Raw genomic sequence first — 23,279 nt, 5'->3', positions numbered from 1 at the left:
CCCAGATGAAATTAGGGCATGGACATCTTTGAGGCCATTATTCTGCCTACCACATGGGATTAGGATATGGACATCTTTGGAGGCTGTGATTCTGGCTACAAAAGTCATCTTTCTGAGATATCGGTCAACAAATACTGCCTCGTGACTCAGATTCAAATGGATAATTTAAAAATTGTCCAATCTTAAATATTGCATTACAAAGCATATTTGTAGAAGTTCATTGTTTTAATAGTAAATAAATACTTCATTGTTACAAGGAACGAGTTTAAATTCCAAGCTAATTGGCTTCCTTTCAGGTCTAAATCAAAAAGTCTTCAGAAGTAAAAATTCCTTTCAGACCTTCTTTTATCAAATAATTGATCTTTTTCATGTGAGACATGATTTGACATTCAAATATTTGATTGCCGGCATCAAAAACAAAGAAGTTATATTTAAAGGCTCCATTTCGAAACTTTTTTTTCCCTTAATGGGTTTTCCTTATAAAAAAAAAATACTCTGAGGTTCTCCATCAGCAACTGAATTCCAGGAGATGGGAGCTATAAGCCCTGATATTATACATAAGATGCATAATTTCTGGTAAAATAATGAAAAGTTTCCTGGGCTTGAGATGGAAGTCCTGGGTGCTCTTAGTCCAGCTCTGCTTTTAACTAGCCATCCCTTTCCACTGGAGAATTGGCTTCACAGTGCCCTAAATTTTCTAACCTGCAAAATGATGGCATTGACCCAATCCTGTGTCCCATCTCTTCCATCTCTCCCAGTCACCTGAATTTATATCAAATTATTTGGTGACTCTGTGTCTTCTTGTGTCCTTATTAATCTTTGCAAAAGGGAAAATTTTCAAGGATGGCAAAACAAGTACTGTGATGCTCAGGAGATCACAAGGTCACCTGAACATGAGAATTCTGATCCTAAATTCAAATCACAAGACCACCCACATTCTATGGTGAGCTTTGAGATTATTGGAGTGAACTTTGTTTCCAATAGTTAATGTCTCCCTGACAAATTATAGCACGTCCTTCAAGCATCCTTTAGCATGATTTCCTGAATATCAGCCTCATTATTGTTAGGGGTTGGCTACTTGTAATTTTATGTTTAGTTGCATAACTTCTTGTTTAAGACATTGAAGTAAGGAGATATTTTGGGTGGTGCTGGAGGATTCAAGTTGATGGAATTAGATTTGGTGCAGGAGTTGACTTAGACTGCCTTGGGGTTCCTGGATGTGGAAGGTATAGTTTGTGGGGGGCCTGAATTTATATTACAATGCTCAGAGCTACTCTTAACACTATCAAACTCCACGTTCTGCTCCATTCTGTGCTCTTGTTATCTCAGGATAGCTGGCTGATTTATTCTGCCTTGACGAGGGCTTTGGGAAGCCACTGCACAAGCGCTTTCTTAGGACCTTTTGTCCAAAGTGCCTTACAGAACTAGCAGAGGCACAGGCTTTATTAATTATTGTGAAATTGGGAAGCAGCACAGAGCCTTTTCATACAGAAAGGGAAATGCTTCCAAGAAAACAGGCTTAAATTCTGCAAAGGTCAGGGTAGCAGGTAGCAAAGGAGTCATTGTATTTTCTCTGTCCCTTTGGCTATGCAATTTGGAAGTCTTGAATAAATCTCCCCATCCTAAGGTGGCCACATCCAGTTCTAATTGCAGGCTTCAGAGGGACCTGAGCTGCATTACATTCAAAAGAATAATGTTGGAACAAGGTGCAATTTAAAAAGCAGAAGAATAACAAGCAACATACCCAGACACAGGAAAACACATCTATGTATAAAGACACACACACAGAGGAATTAGCAAATAGACATGTCACAAAAACATGGCATCAAAGTTATACTGATCTGAACTTGTAGCATGAGAAAGGAAAGTGGATTTACATGTGTGCGTATGTGTGCCATCATGCATGCACATACATGAAAAAACATGATTAAATATGTGTGAATATGCATATTAAATAGTCTTTTAACTCTCAGGGTGAAACAATTGTATTTTCTTGGAATGGGCACAGAGAAGAATCCATTTTGTGTTTTTTAAATTAATGAGCCACCTGGGTCATTGTTGCTCATAGTTAACTCCTCTCATATGGTTTCTGTGTCCTCACTCAGATCTCATCTGGAACTGTAATCTCCATAAGTCCCACATGCGAGGGACGGACCTGGTGGGAAATAACTAGATCATGGCGGTGGTTTCCCCCATGCTGTTCTCGTGATAGTGAGTGAGTTCTCACGAGAGCTGATGGTATTATAAGTGTTTGATAGTTCCTCCTTCAAATGCTTCCTCTTTTCCCTGCCACCTTGTGAAGAAGGTATTTGCTTCTCCGTTGCCTTCTGCCATGATTTTAAGTTTCCTGAGGCCTCCCCAGCCTTGCAGAACAGTGAGTCAGTTAAATCTCTTTCCTTTATAAATTACCCAGTCTCAGGTATTTCTTTACAGCAGTGTGAGAACGGACTAAGATGCTGTCCCTGTGTATTGACACAAAGAAGAGTGACAGCGGAATCGAGCACCGCAGAAATGAAAGGATACTGCTTCGGCGAACATTGATTTTTCTTGCATTTCAATAACTATCGTGTTAAGAAATAGCAGACTGAGAACAGATCTATCTCGAATGTAGTTGCCTTCAACAGTAAACTATATGATGTATTTTTTGTGATGATTTGAAAGAAAGAGTATAGCATTTTATATGTGGAATTAACAATCACAAATGATTTCTTTTAAAAAGTTCCCCAAACTAGCAATACCATCAATTCCCTGTGCTTCTTGTCTACAACCGTAACTGTTCAGTTGTAGTATTCTCATTAATAACAGGAGTTCTTGTCTTCTGTTTTACATACATATAATAAAGAAAAATGAAATTTATTTACGTTTTTGCATTGTAGCTAATTATTTCCAAACCCTGGGCACAAGGAGGGCCACATAAATGAATGACTTTAATGGAGAAACCTTTAATTCCAACCACTTGGAAAATCATAACATTTTACAATCAGCATTAAATATATTCTGTATGTTTTAGGCATTTAGAGTTATACGCGTAATTCTAAATATTGTAAAGGTTGCCAGCTGGAATTTTACTAAAAATTCGTTTTTGTTTTCTTTTTCAAACCCCACTCCCATAAAACTTTATTTTGGATAAAAAGTAACTTTTTCAGAATTCTGAAACAGTTATTTTAAAGAAATATGTTATTTAATATGATTATATAAGTATATATTACTTCTTTGATAGCTATTGAGGAAATCATATGTAATCTTACCAATGCTGTGAAATTCTTTAACATGAAATGGTGTTTATTTTGTAATTGAAGAACAAGACTTAAAGTAGAAGAAAAGCAAATGACACAAATACAATACAAATAACTATAGGAGTAATAATAAACAACGTAACTGGAAGGTTTACTATGTGTCAGGCAGTTTAAAGCATCAATTAGAAGATTAACCCTGACTGTAAACTGGCCAGGTGTGGTGGCTTATGCCTGTAATCCCACTGCTTTGGGAGAGAAAGGAGGGAGGATCACTGGAGGCCAAGAGTCTGAGATCAGCTTGAGAAGCATAGTGAGACCCCATCTCCACAAAAACAAACAAACAAACAAAAATCAGCTGTGCATGGTGTTGTGAGTCTGTAGTCCCAGCTACTCTGTGGCGGGGTGGGGTGCGGTGGGGGGTGACATGGAAGGAGGATTGCTTGGGCCCAGGAGGTCGAGGCTGCAGTGAGCTCTGATTGTGCCACCGCACTCCAGCCTGAGCAACAGAGTGAGTCATTGTCTCCAAAAATAAAATGAATAAATAAATAAATAATCACCACAAACTGATGAGGGAGAAACTTGGTTGGGCTGAATTTACAGATAAGAACACTAAAGGGAGAAGAGACAGTAAAACACAACCCAAGAATCCAGGTACAATATGGATTTTGATATCTAGGTGCCAGCCTTGGGAAACATCCCCAACCACTATATTGCCTCTTAACTGGATACTAAATCCATGAACAGCATTTCCCAGGTGGAAATAAGAGGGACTGACATCACAGAGTCTGATTTTGGCAAAAAAAAAAAAAAAAAAAAAACAAGGCTAGAAAGGAGAAAATGGATGCAGCCAAATCCACCATTTGATTTTCCTGTTCTCTGAATCATTCCAAGAATTTCAGCATCTGATGGGTCTCTAGATCACACTTTTTGTACCTCGCACACTGTTTCATTGTCTTGCACATTTCCTCATTATAATAGGACATATTTGTGTCTCCCGTTTTTCTACACTAAGAACTCTGGCTTCCCCCATGTATAATGTGGTTAATCATTTGCTTAAATACCATCTACCTTCAAAATACGCTTCCGAATGGGATTCTTGTCCATATTAGCTCAATGTTTGTTTTTTTTTCCAATAATAAGACACCCTTTAATAGGTGAGCTGTTGGTCTAGATCATTTGTGTATTTCTGCCCCTATTGAAGAGAGTATAGATTGATTTTTTTTAATATATTTATTATACTTTAGATTCTGGGGTACATGTGCAGGTCATGCAAGATTGTTGCATAGGTACATTCATTGCAAGGTGGTTTGTTGCCACTATCCCCTCATCACCTATACCTGACATTTCTCCCCACGTTATCCCTCCCCTACCCTCCCTCCCGCTGTCCCTCCCATAGCTATTGAGATCCCAGTGTGTGATGCTCCTCTCTTTTTGTCAAAGTGTTCTCGTTGTTCACCACCTGCCTATGAGTGGGAACATGCGGTGTTTGATTTTCTGTTCTTATGTCAGTTTGCTGAGAACGATGGTTTCCAGGTTCATCCATGTCCCTACAAAGGACACAGACTCATCACTCTGCATAGTATTCCATGGTGTATATGTGCCACATTTTCTTTGTCCAGTCTATCACTGATGGACATTTGGGTTGGTTCCAGGTCAGTGCCATGATGAACATACGTGTGCATGTGTCTTTACAATAGAACAATTTATAGTCCTTTGGGTATATACCCAGTAATGGGATTGCTGGGTCAAATGGAATTTCTATTTCTAGATCCTTGAGGAATCGCCACACTGTCTTCCACAATGGTTGAACTAATTTACACTCCCACCAACAGTGTAAAAGTGTTCCTATTTCTCCACATCCTCTCCAGCATCTGTTGTCTCCAGATTTTTTAATGATTGCCATTCTAACTGGCGTGAGATGGTATCTCAATGTGGCTTTGATTTGCAAATTGTTTCAGTTTTTAGCTCTCACAGATAAGTGAGAACATATGAAGTTTGTCTTTCTGTGCCTGACTACTTCAATTAACATAATGACCTCCAATTCCATCCATGTTGTTGCAAATGACAGGATTACATTCTTTTTTTTTTATGGCTGAATAGTACTCCATTGTGTATATCTACCACATTTTCTTTATCCATTTGTCTGTCGATGGACATGTAGGTTGTTTCCAAATCTTGGCTATTATGAATAGTGCTGTGATAAACATAGGATTGCAGATACCCCTTCAATATACTGTTTTCCTTTCTTTTGGATATATATGTAGGAATGGGATTGCTATGTATATATCCAGTTTTATTTCTAGTTTGAGGAACTTCCAAACTGTTCTCCATACTGGCTTTACTAATTTACATTCTCACCAACAGTGTATGAGGGTTCCATTTTCTCCACATCCTCACCAACATTTGTTATTGCCTATCTTTTAGATAAAGCCATTTGAACTGGGGTGAGATGATATCTGGTTGTAGTTTTGACTTGCCTTTCTCTGATGATCACTGATGCTGAGCACTTTTCCATAAACCTGTCTGCCATTTGTCTGTCTTCTTTGCTCGAGAAGTCTTTGCCCAGTCCAGTGACATGGAGAGTTTCTCCAATATTTTCTTTTTGTAGTTTAATAGTTTGAGGTCTATTAATAGTTTGATTTTTTTTTTTTAAGAAATGTTGATGCTGTTTCTAGGTTAGGCAAACGTTTTCTACAGAAAGGAAACATGATGATATTATTAAGATTAATATTGGCCAAGGATGATGGCTCACACCTGTAATCCCAACAATTTGGAAGATCAAGGTGGTAGGATCACTTGAGGCCAGGAGTTTGAGATCAGCCTAGGCAACATAGTGACACCTCATCTCTACAAATAATTTATTTTTAAAAATGAGCTAGGTGTGGTGGCACGTGCCTGTGGTTCTTGCTGCTTGTGGGGCTGAGGCATGAGGACTGCTTGATCCCTGGAGGTCAAGGCTGTAATGAACCATGATCATGCCACTTGTGCTCTAGCCCAGGAAACAGAGCGAGGCCCTGTCTCCAAAACAAACAAAAAAGTGTTCATTGCCTAACTTTTTCTTATTTTTCACTATGAAAAAGCTATTGGCCATTTTTTTCCTGCTTTAACATTTCATGCTTATTTCATATTACTTTGTTAAGATTGATCTCTTAGTTTGAAAGAAAAGTTTGTAATAGCTTGCTAAGACAAGCATGTGATTGGAATGGAGAAATGTCTTCCTTGTCAATTTCAACTAAGGGCTACATAATAAGACAGAATAAATGATAGGGCCATTATTTCTATAAGACTATCCTTTACTTGTAATTTTGACATCACAATAGGAAAAATTACCACTATTTTATAGTATTACGGATTATTTATCATTACCTACCTTTTTTCTGAACAGAACACTTTGCAGGTTTAGCTGAAGGAAATCACAATGTTAGAATCATATGCGTGTCTCAGAGAAAGTCATTTTCCAAAACTTCACAAACATATTCCCTGTGATCACTTTTATTTTTCAGAAGTGTTCAGAGCATTTCTCCCATTCCACAGGCCCTTTATATAGCATGACTTTAAAGCTTTAAGATTCTTCTTATACAAAAGATGCTCCCGGTTGGTGTGGTGGCTCAGGCCTGTAATAATAGCATTTTGGGAGGCCAGGTCAGGAGGATTGTTGAGGTCTGGAGTTGAAGACCAGCCTGGGCAATACAGTGAGACCTTGTTTCTACACAATAATAGTAATAATAATTTTAAATTAACCAGGCATGGTAGTTTACCCCTGTAGCCCCAGTTACTCTGGAGGCTGAGGCGGGAGATCACTTTCAGTACAGTAGGTAGAGGCTGCAGTGAGCCATGATCGAACCACTGCACTCCAGTCTAGGAGACACAGCAAGATCCTGTCTCAAAAAAAAAAAAGTTAAAAAAAGAAAAGACACTCTCTCCTCTGTAATCTGAGCAAGGTTGTGAAACCAAAGGAAGTGACAGTACATATATTCTGAGGCTGGATTGTAAATGAAGCCCAAGCATCTTCGTGGAGGTGCCGCATACATTCCATCTGAGAGCTCTTACTGAGCCAACATCCATCTGCAGACATAGGAGTGATGAAACCTTCACTTCATTCTATTCCCCAGCCACAGAGTGACCCTCTACCTTTGTAAATTCCAAACATCATGGGCAAAGACAGCCATACACAATGAACCCTTTCAGAATCCCTGAAGCACAGAATCGTTAGCATCATAAAACAATTGCTGTTCTACAAGACTAAGTTAGGGGTCGATATAGTTTGGATATTTGACCCTCCAAAACTCGTATTAAAATTTGATCCCCACGTTGCAGGTGGGGCCTGGCGGGAGGTGTTTGGGTCCTGGGGGTGGATTCCTTATGAATGGCCTGGTGCACCAGGAATGAGTGAATTCCTACTGTATTGTTCAGCTGAGCATGAACAATACTCATGTCATTTCCTCTGTCTTTTCCTCTCTCACATGCAACTCTCTGTCTTGCCATTCATATCTGCCATTACTGGATGCTTCTGGAGGTGGTTACAGAAGCAGAGGCTTCTTACACAGCTTGCAAAATTGTGAGTCAGGTAAACCTCTTTACAAATTACCCAGGCTCAGGTATTTCTTTTTAGCAATGCAAACCAGACTGAGACAGAGGTGATCTGTACACAAAAATAGTACAGGAAAACACACTCTCACAGGACACAAACACAGCTTTCAAATAAAAGCTAAGAAGTTTAAATAAGGTTCCAAATACACGAGAAATTATTTGCAAGACTATTACTTTTATAGTATTAGTACATTACTAAAATAATTAATTTCTTAATTCTTGATGTGCATGTGTATATATATTATCTATGAGTGTAGATAATATAAATATGAATATAATATTATCTATATATACAGACCTATTTTTATATTTATCTATATTTATATTATCTGTTTACAGATGTAAATAATAATAGTACTTTTAAATTAACTATGCATGGTGCTTCACCCCTGTATTCCCAGTTACTTGGACTGTAATTATATTATCTGTAATATATATTATAGATATTCTCTATAGATATAGATAAATGTATATTCTCTATATAGAGAGAATATAAATATTCTCTATAAATTCTATTATATTCTCTTTATAGAGAATATAAATATTCTCTATATTTTATTCTCTCTTTTCTCTATAGAGAATATAAATATAATATTCATATTATCTATAATATAAAATATAAACATATAATATATAATAAAATGTTTATGTATAACATACTGTAAATATAGTCTTTATATAATATAAATATATTTATACCATACAGTATACAATATATAATAAAATTATAATATTTCTATTTTATAACTACAACTATGATATATATTATATATTATATTTATACTATAGATAATATAAATGCAATCTAGGACTGTCTAGGACTGCCAGAAAATAAAGCCCTTGATAGCGTTTATATGTAAGGTATAAAATGTGCAAATGCAGTGTTTTAAAAGGAGCAGAACCTGGGTGAGGTGACTCAGGCTTATAATCCCAGCACTTTGGGAGGCTGAGGCAGGTGGATCACTTGAGGCCAAGAGTTCAACACCAGCCTGACCAACATGACAAAACCCCACTCTACTAAAAATACAAAAATTAGCCAGGCATGGTGGCAGGCACCTGTAATCCTAGCTACTCTGGAGGTTGAAGCATGAGAATCAATTGAACCCAGGAGGCAGAGGCTTCAGTGAGTGAAGATCGCACCACTGCACTCCAGCCTGGACAACAGAGTGTTACTCTGTCTCAAAATAAATAAATTTAATTTAATTTAAAATAAAAGGAGTAGAAGTTTTATGTGTTTGTTTGTGTGTGTGTGTGTGTCTGTGTGTGGGTGTACATATACATGGTTTCGATTTATGCCATTCAAGTTTTGTAGTGGGTAAGTAAAATAGCATTTCTCACAGCTCTAAAGCTTTTCCTAGGGTGACATGATTATACAAGTACAATGCTGAGCTGCCGATTTTATAACAAGTTTTGCACCTTCACAAATGACCTATTCTGGCAAAGAACTTTTCAAGCATAAGAAACATTTTTTACTGACAAGTATGAGGGAAATTAAATTTAAAAGTAGGTACTATCTATCTTGTGTCAGATTCAACAAAGCAAAATGAGATTTTCACTGCCTTGTTCTCACATTTTCACAAAGCTTTCCCATTTCTTCTGGGAATCAAGCTGAGCGCCTGGTAAAATAGCCACATTTAATTAGAAAATAAAAGTAAATATGTATCATTGTCAAATTTCATTTTGACTCAACCAATTAGAAGCCAAACACTAGGCCAGGCACGGTGGCTCATGCCTGTAATACCAGCACTTTGGGAGACCAAGGCAGGTGGATCACTTGAGACCAGGAGTTTGAGTCCAGCCTGGCCAACCTGGTGAAATCCCGTCTCTACTAAAAATACAAAAATTAGGTGGTTGTGGTGGTACATGCCTGTAATCCAAGCTACTCTGGAGGCTGAGGCAGAATTGCTTGAACCATGGTGAAACCCCATCTCTACTAAAAATACTAGAATTAGGTGGTTGTGGTGGTAGGCACCTGTAATCCCAGCTACTCGGGAGGCTGAGGCAGGAAAATTGCTTGAACCAGGGCGCAGAGTTGCATCGAGCCAAGATCCTGCCACTGCACTCCAGCCTAGGCGACACAGCGAGACTCTCCACCTCAAAAAATCAACAAAGAAAAAAAAATACTAAAATAAGGTGGGTAACGGGAACTCCAGCCCCTTAGACTTAAAACAAACAAACAAACAAAACAAAACAAGCTTAATTCCCCTTAATGGGGAAAATCTGAAAGATCAATAAACATAGGCCATTAAATTCCATTCCACTAGAAATCAAACCCATGAAAAATTAAAACAAATAAATGGAATTTCACAGTGATTAGCTTAGCAAAAATTAAAATGTCTGCTGTATTCATTGTTGGGGAATTGTAGCAAAAGGGAATTTGTACCCAATTTTGGAAAAGCCGTTTGGTATTGTCTAATGAAACGGAAAGCCTCCAATCGCATTTGTTACTCAACAATACTTTTGAGAAGGCAGGACACATTTAATTATTGGGGTTTTGGGGACAGGCAGACTGGGTTTGAGCTCAGCTTTTTTCCTGCTAGCTGTGTGATTTGAGCAATTTAGTAACTAGGCTTTAGATTTCATTTTATGAATTAGGACAATTCGAGTTTTGTTGAAGGTAAATAAGTTTAATATTTATAAAAAGCACGAAAACAATACACCAAAGAAATGCTCACATATGAACACAAAGAAGCATTGATAACTTTGTTTCTTACTGTATTGTTAAAAAGCGGAAAAGCAGAAATGACTTAGATTAATCAAAAAGGGAGTATTAATAACTCCTAGTATATGCATACCAGGTATATTACAGTTACACAAATTGGCTCAATCTATGCATAACTAAAAGAACAATAAAACAATTTACAAAAAGATTATTCAATAATGTACTTCTAATGTAAATTTTAAAAATATTCACTAGGCATTGTTTAGTGATACATGTATTTTTAGTGACAATATAAAAATGTACTTTGGGAGACGTCATGAGAATATCATTAATTGAAACACAACGTGGGCATTTGTCCCCAATGGCTTTCTCTCTCATAAGTTTTTGTGAATAAGTTTCATTTCGCAATGGAGTGCCCTAGAAAGCAAATAAAACAGAATGAATTCTAAATGTAGTGTGTTTGATGTTCTTAATTTGGAAAATACTTAAAATATGTGCACTGTTAAAGTCATTCATGTATGTGTGTTTATGTGTGTGTATATATGTAAAACAAATGTCATATACATTTACATATGTTTATATATACATTTTCTATCCATATGTACATGTGCGCTGTTACAGTAATTAGCATGTTTGTATATATTTAAATAAAACAAATGTCATACACATTTATCTATTTTTTACATCAATATTATGCATTTTAATAAACATTTAACATATACAGTTGACCCTTGCGCTTAGATATGCCTCCCTAACTTAGAAGTTTTAAATGATTAAATTTACATTAGTTATTTTCATTACATAAAATGATTATTGTTAAAGTTGAGGTTTGTTTAGCTGCAAAGGTGGTGGTGGTTTGTTGCGTTCAACAAACTTCACTTGGTAAAATTCAACTTTACCAATAACCATCTTATTTAATGAAAGTTACTAACACAAATGAATATATAATGTATATGTAAGTGGATATGACATTTATTTTATATACATACACAGGCACACACATATACACACACACACATACACACACACATACCAATTACTGTAACAGTGCACATTTTTTAAATATTTTCCTAATTAAGAACATCAGGCAAACTACCTTTAAAATTCACTGCATTATTTTTGGCTCCTAGGGCACTCCACTGCAAATTGGAATTTGTTCACATAAATTGAGTAAACATCCTATGACAGAGGAAGGCCTTGGGGACAAATGTCCATGTTGTATATCAATTAATGATACAAAAATAATCTAGTGTATCTCTTTTTCAGATGGCAGTTCTATAAAATGTGTCTGTGTAGCTGGTGGTTTAGAAACTGTCTAAACAGAACTACCTGGATGCCCATATTATAATCATTCAGTCAGAATATTGTGTCTATTTTTTGTGGCTTGAAATGTTGAAACATAGAGAAGAAATGTAAATAACAAAAATTAAGAGTGTAACAAAATTAATTTTACCAAACACAATTAGGTATATATATATAAAGAGATAATTTAAAATAAATGTGTATATGTGTATATGCATATACAGTTGACTGTTGAACAACATAGGTTTGAACTGTGTGAGTCACTTATATGTGAATTTCCTTCCATCTCTACCAGCATTGAGAAAGCAAGACCAACCCCTCCCCTTCCACCTCTTCAGCCCACTCAACATGAAGATGATGGGGATGAAGGCCTTTAAGATGATCCACTTCCACATTGTGAGTAATAAGTATATTTTCTCTTCCTTAGGATTTTCTTAATGACTTTTTTTTTTAATTGTACTTTAGGTTCTGGGGTACTTGTGCAGATCATGCAGGATTGTTGCATAGATATATACATGGCACTGTGGTTTGCTGCCTCCATCCCCCCCGTCACTTACATCTAGCATTTCTCCCCATGTTATCTCTCCCCAACCTCCCCACCTCCCTGCTGTCCCTCCCTTAGCCCCCTCAATAGACCCCAGTGTGTGATGCTCCCCTCCCTGTGCCCATGTGTTCTCATTGTTCAACACCTGCCTATGAGTGAGAACATGCGGCGTTTGATTTTCTATTCTTGTGTCAGTTTGCTGAGAATTATGGTTTCCAGGTTCATCCATGTCCCTACAAAGGACACGAACTCATCTTTTTTTATGGCTGCATAGTATTCCATGGTGTATATGTGCCACATTTTCCTTGTCCAGTCTATTGTCAATGGGCATTTGGGTTGGTTCCAGGTCTTTGCTATTGTAAACAGCGCTGCTATGAACATATGTGTGCATGTGTCTTTATAATAGAATGATTTATAATCCTTTGGGTATATACCCAGTAATGGGATTGCTGGATCAAATGGAATTTCTATGTCTAGATCCTTGAGGAAGCGCCACACTGTCTTCCACAATGGTTGAACTAATTTACACTCCCAAGAGTGTAAAAGTGTTCCTATTTCTCCACATCCTCTCCAGCATCTGTTGTCTCCAGATTTTTTAATGATCGCCACCATTCCAACTGGCATGAGGTGGTATCTCGATGTGGTTTTGATTTGCATTTCTCTAATAATAAGTGATGATAAGCATTTTTTCATATGTTTGTTGGCCTCATATATGTCTTCTTTTCAAAAGTGTCTGTTCATATCCTTCTCCCACTTTTGGATGGGTTTATTTGTTTTTTTCTTGTAAATCTGTTTTAGTTTTTTGTAGATGCTGGATATTAGCCCTTTGTCAGATGGGTAGATTGAAAAAATTTTTCCCATTCTGTTGGTTGCCGGTTCACCTCTAATGATTGTTTCTTTTGCTGTACAGAAGCTCTGGAGTTTAATTAGGTCCTATTTGTCTATTTTGGCTTTTGTTGCCAATGCTTTTGGTGTTTTAGTCATGAAGTCCTTGCCTATGCCTGTGTCCTGAATAGTTTTGCCTAGGTTTTCTTCTAGGGTCTTTTCTATAGCTTACTTTATTGTAAGAATACAGTATATAATACATATAATATATAAAGTGTGTGCTAATTGACTGGCTTCCAGTCAACTGTAGCTATTAACAGTTAAGTTTTGGAGGAGTTAAAAGTTTTATATGGATTTTCAACTACATGTGGGAGTGGGATGGTGAGTTGTTCCTTACCTCTGTGTTGTTCAAGGGTCAACTGTGTATGTTAAATGTTTATATAAATGTATGCATTGATATAAAAATGCATATATAAATGTTCTCAAACATATAAAATATGCATAGATTCAAGTTATATATGTACCATATGCACATATATATACATATTAATACAAGTTTATGTACAAATGCTCCTTAACTTATGATGGGGTTATATCCCAATAAATCCACAGCAAGTTGAAAATATCATAATTTGAAAATGCATTGAACACACCTAACCTACCAAACATCATAGCTTAGCCCAGCCTCCCTTAAACGTGCTCAGAGCACTTACATAGCCTATCATGGAGCAAACTTCTCTGGCCACACAGAACACTGTAGAGTGTTGACTGTGAACCCTTGTGATTGCCCGGCTGAGTGGGAGCTGGCTCCTTGCTGCTGTCCATCCTGGCAATAGAGGAAAACAGCACTTTCTACTGCATGCGTATTGTTCTCACACCACCATAAAGTCCAGAAATTGTAAATGGAACCATCCTAAGTCAAAGACCATCTGTATATCAGTTTATATGTATACAAGTCTTTAGGTAAATGTGTAAATGTATGTTTACACATACACAAGTGCATATGTGTAACTTTTTGTGTACATGTATACAAGTTTATAGATAAATAATGCAATTGTATATGATTGATAGGTCTGGCTCTATGTCCCCACACAAATCTCATCTGGAATTGTAACCGTCATGTGTCCAGGGAGGGGCCTGGTGGGAGGTGACTGGATCATAGGGGCAGGTTTCCCCCTTGCTGTTCTCGTGATAGTGAGGGAGTTCTCATGAGATCAGATGGTTTAAAAGTGTGGCACTTCCTTGCTCTCTCTCCCTCCTGAGAAGCGGAGGCCTTGCTTTCCCTTCGTCTTCCACCATGATTGTAAGTTTCTTGAGGCCTCCCCAGCCATGTGGAACTTTGAGTCATTAAACCTCTTTCCTTTATAAAATACTCAGTCTCAGGTATTTCTTTATAGCAGTGTGAAAATGGACTAATGCACTGATATATAAGTATATTGTATATGTTACTATGTACATATATACAATAATTTTACTAAACGAAACCAGGTACATATATGAAGATGTAATATATTTTGTTGTGTTTTATTTATTTGAGACAGGATCTTGCTCTCTGGTTCAGGCTGTAGTGCAGTGGCATGATCTGGGCTCACTGCAGCCTTGACCTCTGGGGCTCTATCCATCCTCACACCTCAGCCTCTGCCTTGATGAGCTGGGAACACAAGCTTCCATGCCTGAATAATTTTTGTATTTTTGGTAGTGATGGGGTTTTGTCATGTTGCACAGGTTGGTCTTAAATTCCTGAGTTCCAGCAATCCACCCACCTTGGCCTACCAAGGTGTTGAGATTTACAGGCATGAGCTGCTGTGCCCAGCCTAAAGATGTAATTTAAATATGGAGGTGGATATTCATTTATATATTATATAAAAGTATATATAAGTATATGTAAACATACATATTTGACCTTTATATATATATATCAACTTATATATAAATTATATATGTATACAACTTTAATATACATCGTGTGTGATTTTACATTTTTATCTAATATTTCTCCACTTTATTAAGGTTGACCACCACGATATTTATATATCTAAACTTTTTTTAATAAGCTTTCAGTGATGTTTAGATTCTGAATTATTTTTCCATAATTAAGTTAATTTAGGCACACTGGTTTGTGTTTTATAGAGAACACTTATCTTTAGGGCACAGATAGGAACAAGTATAATTTGCAGATATTACCAAGATGATTTCCAAATCTCAGTTGACCTCTTTTCTAATTGCAAAAGTCATTTAGTCTTTAGTGACAATAGAGACTAAAAACAACCTCCTACACATCTCTGTGTGAGATTCTGATGGCTTTGAAGTCCCTGAAAGAGTAGTAAACTGTGATTATTGAAAAAGTCAGAACACTGGCAAGGCTAAAGAGCAAAGCATTTAACAGGAGGCCACAAGAATTGTTTTCCTAAGAGGAGCTAAACGATAAATGTCATTTAGTAATGCATTGAAATAGTCTTGCCTAGTGTGAGTGTTGCACAGAAACTTCTGGTCATTTCTTCTGGATGTATTATTTTGGATAAGTTTCCACTATCATAGCATGACCCCGTCCTCCAGCTGCTCAGGCCGCCACTAATCCATTCTGGCCTCCTTCCTTCCATAAGGGAAGGAAGGAAGGAGGCCAGTATCTGTTGGCAGCTGCCATGACCAACCTGTAGCCAGTGGCTCCAAACAGGTGTCCCAGGGACAGAGATTCACCCAGCTATGAAACTTCTTCAAAGGAGGCAATCCAACCTTGGTCTTTCTACCCATGTAGTTTTGTGCAAACCAATCAGAATCCATGGCTTTAAAATTTGCCAGAATCTGGCCTGAGAAAGTTTCATGAAATTCAAAAGCATCAATATCATTCATGGTTAATCTTGCCTTTTCTAAAACTTTTGGAGTAGCATATGTTGGTCCAAGTAATAGTTGATCTTTTGGATCCTGAGACACAAACGTAAAATCCCTCAAATATGCCTTTGGCTTATCAGCCATGGCCAGAGCCTTTTCCTCTGCTGTAATCAACATTGCAGATGCGCTATCAGTCAAGAAAGAAGAATTTGCAGCTGCCACTGTGCTGCAGGGCTTGATGAATGCACGTGTTAGTTTGGCCACCTGTTCCAGTGAGGAAGGACAGATGCCATTATCTTTGGTAACTGTATCTTTTCCTGGTACTTTTAAGGGTACGACATCAGAAAGGAGTCCTTCATCCTGTGCCTTCTTGGCCAGACTGTGAGTGTGTATTCATCCTGTTCCAGCTGAGAAACAGCCAAGGCAGTGGCCACTCGGTCTGCAGAGTGGCCCATGGTCTCACTGGTAGAGAACTCAGTAACTGCAGGGAGCTCAGGTGCTAGGAAATTCAGTCGGAATTTAGAGATTAAAGATAGTCGCTGGCCCACAGATTTGGCCTTGTTGAGATCAAGCACCAGTTATCTAATTTTCCTCGAGTGACGAATAGGGACATCGGACATCAACTTGTCACCACTTGTCATGATCACATCACACTGACCCAAAGCAATCAATCCAACACCTGTGGTCATGACTTGATTGGCAGAGATATAAGCCATGGTGACAGTGCAAGCAGGAGTCTTGTCAGAGAAGCCAGCTCCAAGGGCAGCCTTTCTAGCCACATTGCTTGTTTTCACCTCCTGAATAACTGTGCCAAAGATGATAGAATCGACTACTTCTTTGGGGACACTGGTCCAATGCATCAAACCCATAAGTGCTGCTTTAGCCAAATCATGTGGCATCAGGTCTTTATATGAAGCAAAAATGGAGTACGAACACCATGCACCACCACAACATTACTTATATTGGGATTGACTAACGTCTTCATTTTGGTCTGGACGGCTGGGGCAGCTCACAGCTGGGAGGAACAGCTCATGGAAAATCTGAGGGCCCATTTTGATGTAATGGGAAGATTTTTTAAAGTGTAAGTCAAGATAGTAGTCATTCTGGAATCTTAGCTGACATCCATGCAGAATCCTACTCTGAACAAGGTTCAGACCTCATGTTTTTACATTTTAAGTTTACATTTCAACATTGGCCTAGTCAATTTGTTAGCAGTACTTATGTATATCTCTGTTTTATTGAACTTATTAAGGTTAAAGCATCTTCGCACCCTAAAAATAATGCCTAAAACTTCCAAAAAAGAAAAATATGGACAGCCTCCTCTATGCATCCCACAGTACATTAAAAGTTGATTTATGAGCACTTTGGAAATTTCAGTGTCTGATTGAAATGTCCCTGGAAGAGTTGGAGTTGTTGCTCTGCTGCAGATTTTTTCTTTATTTCTGTAACAATCCTTCATTAATCCCTCTCCCCAATGATCATCTCAGCTTATTGTTCAGGAATAACAAGCCTCTCTTGCACAAGATGGATACTGCTTAGCCAAAACCCATGAGGTAACACCAAAGATTTTATAGAAAAATTTTGGATAAACCAGACTTGATCTGGGCACCAGAAACCTTTAGGAAAGAAGTAGCTGACAAATACTGTTAAAAGAAATGTTGGGTAATCCTGTTGGGAAATCAAAACATCATTTCTTCATTGACCCTTTCATCAGATCTGAATTCCTAAAGAAAAAAAAAACAGTTGATGCTTCCAGTGGTGAGTTTTACGCACCCATATGTTTTACTCTTCCCCTTAGCAAAAGCAAAACTCTACACTAGGCATAGAGATTTATTACCCTGAATCTCAATCTCTGCATGCAGTATTCCTATCACACGGCAGTATTTCTGTAGAACTAAAATGACAGAAGCAAAAAGTGTCTAGATTCTGAAACTGGAGGGCATCAAACATTCATGCCACTGGCCAAGCTATGGGTGACATTCTCAAGTCTTTTTTTAAAAGAGAAACAATTGTCAGAAAGTTATAATCCCACAGCTACTAGAAACAGAAATTCTATATCCCTAGACTGCTGGTATTTTTCATATACTTTGCCCAAAGAGCAGCATAAAGACAGACTAAATTATCCACATTGGAACTACCTGAGTCAATCCCTTCATCTGTAACTCCGAAACAGTGAAAAATATTGCCATAAATATGATACCTACAATTACTGTCCAGCATCATGCAAATGCCCACGTAGCCTGAAACTCAGAAATGTTCTTAAAAAATTGTAAAGTTTTAGGAGAGTTTCCCCTCATGTTGTTGGAATTACTAAGAAGTCTTACAGTGGACTTCTTACTTTAGCACATCCATGGACTAACTATGGTCCATGGGCCAAATCCCTCTCGCCACTTGTTTTTATAAATAAAGTTTTATTGGAAAACAGCTGTACCCATTCATTTATGCATTGTGTGTGCCTGCTTTTTTGCTACAATGGCAGAACTGAGTTATTGCAACAGAGTTTATATAACTCACAGGGCTAAAAATATTTACTATTTGACTCTTTCCAGAAAAAGTTGGCCAATTTCATTACACTGTTAACAGTACTAAAATATAAAGCTGTTTTTCCCCTTTTCTTTTACTCTTTCTCAACTTGTCATGTCTTTAAAAACAAATTTCTTTTTGATGTCATTCTAAGTAAGGAAAAATGAAAATATTTAGTCACTGGCATGGTTTTCCATTTTTATCTTTATATTGTGCAATGCCAATTTTGAACTCCAATATCTGAGCAGTTAACATGTATCGAGAATCGCTGAAATTACACAAGCTGTTATTTGGTAGCACATGCATAAGTATCTACTGCATTCTTACCAGAACAGCGGAAGTGTGCTGCACAAAATGAACTCAGCTGACTTTATTTCACTTCTTGATCTGGATATATTCTAGCAACACTGTACCTTCAGCTCACCGGTGAGTAAGGAAGGCACACAATGAACATGAACCACGGGTTGTCCTCTCATCCCCAGCCCTTCTACGGCATCATTTTCAGCATAAGTTGTTGCCTGATGCAGCACGAAGAATAGGAGACAGCATAGAGTTTTTGTTGGTTCCTGGCTTTTTAAGAATGTCATTGCCACTTTTCTATATTTGAAGCAAGTTCTAACTTGGACACAAAGCATGGCCTCTCTGGGCTGCAAGAGCACACACTTTGTCATAGAAGTAACAGCCTCCCTTTGTGCACACTGTGAATCTCACCAAATTCCCCTTTGCCAGTCCAGCAGAATTCTGTGCTCAAGGGGCTTCACGTGGGTTGTACGCTATTGGGTAGCAAAGAACAGTGGCAGAAGTGCATATGGTACATATCTCCTCTGACCACGTGCATGCATGCCTCTTGTTCCATTGCACTCCATGAACAAAACTAAAGTGCAAATATTAATTATTTCAAGACATCAGTAGCAGACCTCTAAACCTAGCATGGAGTGCATCTGACCTCAAGACCCCGTGCAATTGATTGGGGCCATACACCTGTGAAGGAGGCCCTGAATTACAGAATGGAAAAGTAAATTAATGCTACTGAATTTCTGTTTTCAACCAATATTTTCCTTCCTCATCAAAGGAGACAACCATATTGAATTTCATGCTAAGTTTTCTAGCAGTACTCTATTGTTAGAGAATCTGTTCTTAAGTTTTGATGATTTTGAATGTTGTGTTAAAGAACCATACTCCTTGTAGTCCCTCCTTTGGGTTCTCTCCTTGAACATGGTAGAGATTCACCCAGGTCGATCCATATTCATGAAGTCTAGGGATCTTCATTGCTGTATAATATTTCTGTGTAATTGATTTAACACAAATGATTATCCATTCTCTTTATGATAAGCAAGTGTGTGTTCTGAGTTTTTTTTCAGGATACTAAGCTCCTTTGAATTTCAGTTTTCTGAGAGTTCTGTGCAGGAAAGTTTGTTATATTTTACTGATTATTTTTGGTATCTATTGATAAGTGAATCTAGCTAGATGATTGTTTATATATTAATAGAGGTGAATTATATTTTAAAAATAGTCAAGCACTAAGAAAAATATTGTACATTCTGAAAGGAACTTCAATTGGTCATGATAAATATTATATTTTCTAGCTCCTTCAAAAGAAGTTGTTAGAAACATGCCTATAGATATTTCATGGTCTAAGGAGTTCCTGAGTGTCTATGATATATTCGTTCAAGTAGAACTCTTCATTTATGGCTCATTTTTAGAATAGACATTGTAAAGTGACAGCAACCTATTCTGAAAGCACAGTGACAATTTATAATCTAAGCAGATATGAGAGAAGTTTCACATTTATCCACGCCTCAACATGCTCAACATAGCTCAGTGTTTTGGCCAACTATATGGGTAAGAAATGATGCCTCATTGTTAATGAAATTTAGGTTTTTTTAATGAATGAACTTTAAAGATTTAATATTTTTATATCTAAATGATAACTTTTCTCTAAACCACCTGTTAAAAATATTACCAATATTTATACTGTAATATATGTATGTGTGTTTGTGTGTATGTTATTGATGTATTTGCTGGTAAAATACATTGAAAGTATATTCTCCAAATTGGATGCTTCACCTCCCAGTCTATTTTAACATTGGATGGACAGGATTTTTAACTTTAATGTAGCTAATTGTCAAACATTTCATTTTTGATTATAGTTTTTCATATATATATATATATATATATTCTTTTTTAAGACAGAGTCTTACTCTGTGGCCCAGGCTGGAGTACAGTGGCCTGATCTCAGCTCACTGCAAGCTCCACTTCTCAGGTTCAAGTGATTCTCATGCCTCAGCCTCCTGGGTACCTGGGATTACAGGTGTCTGCCACCACACCTGGCTAATGTTTGCATTTTTAGTAGAAACGGGGTTTTGCCCAGTTGGCCAGGCTGGTCTCAAACTCCTGGCCTCAGGTGATCTGCCTGCCTCAGCCTCCCAAAGTGTTGGGATTGTAGGCGCGAGCCATTGCGCCTGGCCCAGTTTTTGATATACCTAATCATCCAGTGTTATAAACATGTTTTCTAACGCTTTGAAATTTTTGATTTTTAATGCTCCTAGGTTTTAAAGTTCTAATATTTGGCTTTAAGCTCTAAGCAAACCTGTAGTTATTTTTTAATTTAATTATTCATTTAAAGTGTATCATTTGTACAAGGATGCTTTACTGAAAGGGTTACTTTTCTTCATTCATGAGTGAATGAAAAAATTATGTTTTTATAAATATCTGTTTGGGTTCACTCTTTGTTTTTGTTGATACAAAAAAACCTATCCTAGCATCAATATTATGTTCTAAGATTTAGAAATAAGTATCATGGAACACATCTAGCACCTTCAGTATTATCATAAACATTTTCTTGGCATATCTCAGGCAATTGTCTCTCTATATACATTTTTTAATTAGCTTATCAATTTCTACAAAACATTCTTTTGGCAATTTTATTCAAATTTCATTGAACTAATAGGTTAACTAGGAGATAATTGACGTAATTATTTATTGAGTCTAATTATATTTTATCAAGTAAATTTGTTTGTTACCTTTATAAATTATATGCTAATCTACATTTTCTAAATTATTATTACTATTAATGGAAAGGAAATTGATTTTTTAAAGTTGATATTTTATTAAACAACACTATTAAATACTCATATTGTTTTGACCAATTATCAGCATATTTGTCTGGATTTTTTCTATTTATTATCATATGATTGATAAATAATGACATTTTCCTCCTTTTCAATACATAAAACTCTTATTTCTTTCCTCTTCTGTCCAGTAAAATACAGAAGAGTGGCTCTGATAAAAGGCATTATTGTGTTTCCTGATCTTAAATATAACAAACATTATTGCTATAGGTTTTCTCAGTGCTCTGTCCCTCGTTAAGAAAGCACCTTTGAATTCCAGTTTTCAGAGAGTTCTATGCATGAACATTTGTAACATTTTATGGATTTTTTTGGCATCTATTGATAAGTGAATCTATTGAGATGATGGTTTATACATTAATAGGAGTGAATTGTATTTTAAAAAATATTCCAGCACTGAGAAAAATACTGTGTGCTCCTGGAATGAGCTTCAAGTGGTCATAATGAATATTGTACTTTATGCAATCAATTTTCTTACACATGTGTATGTGTAATTTTACTTCTATGCTGATGAGTGAGACAGGACTGGAGTAAATCAATCCACTACATTCTTTTCAAGGAACCTGAGTTTGACAGATTCATGCATCTCAACTCAGCATTGTAAACTCTTAACAGTGAACTCATCATCGTTGGGACCAAAGTTAAAAATAATTGCTATCTAAGTATCAGTGTTAGAATACATTATTTCCAAAGTTTCCCCTCACTTTAAGTTTCTCTGATTCTTGATGTATTTTTTAATACATCAATTATTACTTTCATAATTATTGAATTCATAATACATTTGATAAAATAATTTCATTTTAAGTAAAATATTTAACAGTGCAGTTTGGTTCACGTTAATTATACTTTGAAGAACCCTTTATATTACTTGCCTAGAGACAGTCTATATGGGTAGGCAGTTGATCAATATTCTGCTAAACTTCACTTATGAGATTTTCTATTTAAACAATTATGCATTGTTGCTTTTGTCATTAGTAATTATAACTTGAAAATTTAGTATATGCTGTTTTAATTATTATATAGGCAATATCTATTTATCTATTGTCTGTATCTATATTCATCTACCATCTATCAGTATCTATTATCCACCATCATCATGATCTATTATCTATCATCAAATTATCTACCTATCATCTATTTGTATCTATCATCTATTCCTACGTATTATCTATCTATCTTCCTCATTAACATACCTGCCCATATCTATCTATGTACCTTATCTATCCATCTTTCTATCTTTTTATATTACACTGAAGTGGTTTATCTTTCAGTGGTGGGGGACATTTTAGGCACAGAGTATAGATTCTATATAATCTTATTGAATTGAGTTGAATTAAAAGCATCTTTTGGCAGGGTGTGGTGGCTCATGCCTGTAATCTCAGTACTTTGGGAGGCTGAGGCAAGAGGATTGCTTGCTGTCCAGACAGTATAGTGATACAAAATAATAATAATAATAATTAGTCAGGTATGGTGGTGCATACCTGTGGTCCCAGCTACTTGGGAGGCTGCAGCAGGAGGATCGCTTGAGCCCGGGAGATTAGGGCTGCAATGAGCCATGACTGAGCCACTGCATTCAACCCCTGTGCCGTTCAATACCTCACGCCATTGCCACTGCACACAATGCCCCATGATTGAACGTT

At 36.9% G+C, this 23,279-nt stretch overlaps 1 pseudogene; it reads right to left on the bottom strand.

Annotated features, from left to right (window-relative positions):
- Positions 1-15,668: 15,668 nt before the first annotated feature.
- On the bottom strand, positions 15,669-17,090 carry LOC105704907 (trifunctional enzyme subunit beta, mitochondrial-like; annotated as a pseudogene).
- Positions 17,091-23,279: the final 6,189 nt, after the last annotated feature.

The sequence above is a fragment of the Aotus nancymaae genome, unplaced genomic scaffold (genome assembly GCF_030222135.1).
Source record: "Aotus nancymaae isolate 86718 unplaced genomic scaffold, 86718_ANA_hifiasm-v0.15.2.pri h1tg000058l, whole genome shotgun sequence".
NCBI lineage: Eukaryota > Metazoa > Chordata > Mammalia > Primates > Aotidae > Aotus > Aotus nancymaae.
Note: the sequence above shows the minus strand (reverse complement) of the source record. Positions and strands in the feature narration are given on the sequence as shown.